At 35.5% G+C, this 6025-nt stretch overlaps 1 non-coding gene across 1 annotated transcript; it reads right to left on the bottom strand.

Moving 5' to 3' along the window:
- Positions 1-5708: 5708 nt before the first annotated feature.
- Positions 5709-5815, bottom strand: LOC128285940 (small nucleolar RNA R71). Its single transcript, XR_008276487.1, has one exon. It is a non-coding gene; the product is annotated as a small nucleolar RNA R71 (small nucleolar RNA).
- Between the last annotated feature and the right edge of the window lie 210 nt (positions 5816-6025).

Genomic DNA, 6025 nt, shown 5'->3' on the forward strand with positions numbered 1-6025 from the left:
CTGAGTTCACTTATGGATGCGAACGCTCGAGCTCGTTGAGTTGAGTCCGAGTTCACTTATGGGCGGGTTACATGGTAGCTTGGCTACATATGTGGCACTTATGTGCAAACTTTCCATGTATCGGAACTATATTCCGATGTGTTCAACGGGTAAAGTTTTACTCAAATGGAGGAATACTCAATATGAAAGGGACATATTGGTAAGTGTTGTGAAATGAATACTTTGAACAAGTATGTACTTAACCCTCGGGTTGAAAACTCAACATAACAACAATATGATAAGATGGTAAATGAAAATGTGATATGAATGTCTCGGTGATGAGTATGCAAATGATGTTTTATGTTTGCTTATATAGTTGTGTTACTTGCTATTTGCATGTGAACTTACTAAGCATTTATGCTTACTCCCTCTTTTTCATTCTTTGTAGTGTTGACAAGCCAGCTCGAAAATCGGAAGCGGTCGGAGGCACGCTCACACTATCCGTATACCATCTTGGCATAATGGCTTGTATATTTTGAGTATGGCATGTGTAGCATTATAATTATTTTGTGTATATGGTCGTATGATATGGTTATTGAGTGGTATGGAAATGCTTGGTAATGATTAGCCATTGGAATGGCTAATCATGATCATATTTGGTGTTATGTATGCTAAATTGCTAGCTAATCCATGGAAACCATGAAATAGGTAAAATTTACCATAAAATAGATCAAAACAGCAGCAGTGACGTGAGTTTGAAAAATCATTAAAAATAGTAGAGATACAATTAGATGATGAATAATATATGGAATTGAATAATTATGAGTCTATTTTCATATGGATGGAACAAAACAGGTATATGAGTTATATTTTATGAGATGCTTAAATTTTTGTGAAACAGGGCCAGTGCGATTTCTGGATCCCCTGTTCTGACTTTGGAAATTCACCATAAATTTTTCAAAGATAATTAGAAGTCATGATTTATATGTAAAGATTCCTTATTGAGTCTAGTTTTATTAGAAACAAACGGCATAGTCATTGAACTTTGTACAGGGAGATATCTGATTCGTAATACACAGAGGTCAGAGCAGTCAAACTCTGAAACAGGGGAGAATTTAACTAATAAACTGTACTAATTTTCTTGACCAAAAATTCTATAAAAAAATTAGTAAATAGATATATGAGTCTAGTTTCAAGGAAAATTTACAAAATTGGATTTCGAGTTTTGTAACTCGAGATATGAATTTTTAAGCGACTATGACGCAGATTGTTAGCTTGACTGAAAATTTTAAAAATAAATTGTTTGAGCTGTTTAAGTAATGAATTAAGTCTATTAACACCTCGTGTTCGACTCCGGCGACGATCTCGGGTACGGGGCGTTACATTGTATAACTTAAGGACATGGACTCAAAACGTGACGTTTAAGTGCCCTCTTTTATGTACCATAGAATGTAGAGTTTAAAGAAAAGCTAAACATAAACATAACATAAACATCGATTACTTCATTAACAAAAATAACAAAAGAAAAACTTAAAAGATCCAAGCTTGTTGAATTGTTGAAGTTTTTTGTCTTATATCAATTATTCCCTCCTCGAACACGATACTTGTCCTCAAGGATTGAACTCTGGAAATCTCTAACAAAACTAATTGAAATTCTCCCATGTACAGTCCTCAGGGAAGGTATTTTCCTATTGCACCAAAACTTCGGTTATAAATTGGTTTCCCTGTTTGACCATTCGTCGATCCATAATCTTTGTTGGGATTTTTGGTAGTTTTCCATCAGTTCCTACTAGAGGTAGCAGAGGAGAGTGAGGAGCTCGACCAATGTGTTTTTTCAGCTATGCTATGTGGAAGGTAGGGTGGATTCTCGAACCAGTGGGGAGAGATAATCTGTATGCCACTTGTCCTACCTTGGCCTCAACAGGGTAAGGGCCAAAATACTTAGGTGATAACTTTTGGTTCATTATCCTCCTTATCGAGTGTTGACGATATGGTTGTAATTTTAAGTACACCAAATCCCTTACCTGAAACTCCCTTTCTGACCTCCTCTTGTTAGCTAATTGTTTCATCCTTTCTTGGGCCCTCTTCAAGTGAAATTTGAGTAACTGTTGAGCTACTTCCTTTGCTTGTAGACAAAGATCATTCGTGGCAACTTGTGAGGACTCAACTAAATAAGGTTGTTGTAGAGGTGGACTTTGACCATAAAGTGTTGTTATAGTAGTGTGGTGTGTGGTATTATACCACCATTCCGATAAAGGTAGCCAATTCACCCAATCATTTGGTCTTTCGCCTATCATACATCTCAAGTAACCTTCCAAACACCTGTTCAATACTTCTATTTGGCCATCCGCTTGAGGATGATATGCAATGGATAGTTGCACTTTGGTTTCCATAAGTTTGAACAGTTCTTACTAGAAGGTGCTTATGAAGATTTTGTCATGATCAGATACTATTGATTCAAGGGCCCCGTGCAACTTGTAAACCTGACATAGAAACTCTTGGGCAACAGTAACTGTAGTGAATAGGTGAGACAAGGTTAAAAAGTGACCATACTTGGTTAATCGATCAACCACCACTAGGATGGTGTTTTGCCTTTTAAAGTTGGTAACCCCTCGATGAAGTCCATTCTAATGACTGCCTAGGCCTTATCAAGGATTGGTAGGGGTTGAAAGAGAGTAAGGAAAGCAGATAAGTCTGCCTTGCATCTTTGACAAGTGAGGCATTCCTTGACCCAATACTTGACATCCTTAGACATACCTTTCCAATAGAACAAACCAGATATTTTATGTCTTGTGGCGTTAGGGGATGAGTCTTTGGGTTTACGGTTTCGCCAAGTTGAGAATGGCAGTACTTCAGATTTTAGGCTGAATAATGATGGTGTTCTGTGTTTTCGAGGTCGGATCTGTGTGCCAAATGATTCTGACTTGAGGCAGTCGATTTTGAGGGAGGCGTATAGTAGCCCTTATGCTATACATCCCGGTGGTAATAAGATGTATCGCGATCTTTGTAGGTTGTATTGGTGGATGAGTTTGAAGCGTGAGGTTACGAATTTTGTTGGTCGTTTTCTGACATGTCAACAAATTAAGGCTGAGCACTAGTTGCCTTCAGGTTTGTTACAACCGATTGAGATTCCCTTATGGAAGTGGGAACAAGTGACAATCGACTTTGTTTGTGGGTTGCCCTTGACACCCACTAAGAAGGATTCTATTTAGGTGTAAACTGAAAAATATATAGGAATTATCCTATATAATTCATCACCTTTTTACTTAAATTTGTCGTTAAAACCAAGTAATTACTTAATAAATTAATGAAGTGTATGAAAATATGAAATTGGGACATAGAAATTATTAAAATGTGATTTTGTGCTTTATTATATAGTTTTCATGCAGAAAATGGCTTCTTTTATATTAATTTGAGCGTATTATATTTTCAAGCTATAAAATGGGCCATGCATGATTAAATTAAATAATAAAATATAAAGTTATATTTAATAATTTATTTTAATATGTTTCATTAATAAATTGGGTTTTAATTAATTAAGTAAATTGATTAATTAAAGTGGTTAAATTACATTCTTTGGTCCTCTAAATTATCTACTATTGTTGGACAGGTCTGGGAGCTTTATGTTGATTACAAAACCATCCAAATGGAGGACCAAGTCAACCCAAAATTCGACTGCATGTGGATGTTCATAAATCAATTTTTGGTTTAATTACACAAGGTCCATGAAGAGTTGAAGAAATTAGAGATTTACCAAGAGATTTGCAATTGACCGAGTCCTGATCCTGATGATGCTGTGGTACTTAAATCATGAAAAAATCAGCCACATTTCCACAAATCATGGTCGGCCACCCTTGGATGAATTTGCAAAAGATGGGCACTCCTATTTTTAGCAAACTAGCTCCCTTGCTTCACCTATAAATAAGACCCCATTTCTCACTTTTCTAATCATCCCTCATCCCTCATCCCTCATCCCCTAATCATCCCTCACTCATTCATCATTCTCTCCTCTCACAACTCTCTTAGCCCTCACACCTATCATCATCTTTGCATAGATATTTTTAGCAAATTAGCCTCTTAAAGAGCCCTTGGTCAGCCAACTCGGAGAGCCACAAAGGAGCGAATCGAAGGAACGAAGGAGCCCTTGTCAGTCAGAGTCTTGGGTGATAGCCACTTTGATTTGGGTTTAATCTTTCTTTTCTTTAACTTAATTCAAGAATGTTTGCTATGTGTTTACTGTTCTTGTTTACAAAAATGATAGCTTAATTTTATTTAAGCTAGGATGATTATTTTGATTGAATAATATTTATTTGATTCATGCTTATAATATTTGTGCCTCAATCGATCATGTTTTCAATTTAAAATCAAGCCTGTATTTCGTTCATACGTGATTGAAATGCACCTTAATTAGTTGAGCGATCCTAACCAGACGATGGCTAATGGACACATAATTGAAATGTGCATGCTCAATTTAGATCCTAACCCAATTAAATTGTAGGTTACATAACAACCCTAACTAGGCTCTGTTATCTGCATAGTTTTTAGATTTGTGTGATTAAACTGTTTCAATCCTAACACGTCCCTGTTACCTCGCACGAATACTAAGAAACCCTTAGTAAATAAGGATCAGTAAAAAACATATTTACTAAGGATTCCGAAAGGACCTAATATGGTTTCCAAACTCATGAAAGATCGAGTTGCCATAGAATGTTTGTCCAAATATTGATAAGCATGTTGATAATAATTTGAGTTTAATTAAAGTAATTGTCATAGCTTATTTATGTTATAATTGTTGCTTATTGTGTTAATTCTGCTAAAATCTATTTCATTCATATAGTTTCATGTTAGGATAAATCACATCAGGGACCATTGCATTTAGTTTAATATATTTTAATCATCACTTCTCAATTATAATGTTTTTACTTATCAAATTGTTAATATAATTTTAAAAATTAATTGACTTAGCACAAATACAATCCCTGTGGAGACGATAACTCAATACTTACTTATTACTTGCTAATGACTGTGTACACTTGCACAAACCCGAGCATTACAAGTTTTTGGCACCGTTTCCGAGCCATAGTCATTTTTTGTGAAATTATTTATTTTCAATTTGGTTATTTCTAACATTACTAACTTATTCTTTTTTTAATTTTGTGATTTTCTTTTCAGGTGTTTATGAGCATAAATCAGATTATCAATTTACTCCCAATAGACCCTAAAATTGTAATAACTTTTAGACAAAGAAGACGTGAATGAACAGCTCAAAGAAAAGTCAAGATGAACCTTGGAAATCAGAATCAAGACAAAGGTAATGAAGCCGAACATGTACAAAATCCCATCCTCATTGCTGATGATAGGGATCAATGCATTAGACAATATGTTGTGCCATTTCTCAATGAGTTAAATCTAGGAATTAGAAGGCTAGATATTGAGGCAACCCAATTTGAATTGAAACCAGGGATGTTTCAAATGCTACAAACGGTTGGCCAATTTAATGGTATGCCTACGGAAGATCCATATCTCCCCCTTCAGTTGTTTATGGAGGTGGGTGATTCATTCAAGATAGCTGGTGTGACTGAAGACTCACTGAGGTTGAAGTTGTTTCTATACTCATTGCGAGATTGAACACAAGCATGGCTCAATTCATTGCCACCAAGTTCCATATCCATATGGCAAGAATTAGCATTGATATTTTTGTAAAGTATTCCCTACTTAGCAAGAACGCTAAGTTGAGGAACAAGATAACAATTTTTCGATAATTGGATGATGAGTTTTTGTATGAGGCTTGGGAGTGATTCAATGAGTTACTTTGTAAGTGTCCTCATCATGAGATTCCTCATTGTATCCAGTTGGAAACATTCTATAATGGTCTCAATGCACATACAAGATTGATGGAAGATGCTTCTATGAATGGTGCAATTTTGTCTAAGTCTTATAATAAGGATTATGAGATCATCGAGAGGGCCACAAGTAATAACTATCAATAGCCAACAAAACAAACAGCTTCAAGAAGACAAGTAGCTGAAGTTCATGAAGTTGATGT

Source organism: Gossypium arboreum, chromosome 12, assembly GCF_025698485.1.
Source record: "Gossypium arboreum isolate Shixiya-1 chromosome 12, ASM2569848v2, whole genome shotgun sequence".
In the NCBI taxonomy this organism is placed as follows: domain Eukaryota; kingdom Viridiplantae; phylum Streptophyta; class Magnoliopsida; order Malvales; family Malvaceae; genus Gossypium; species Gossypium arboreum.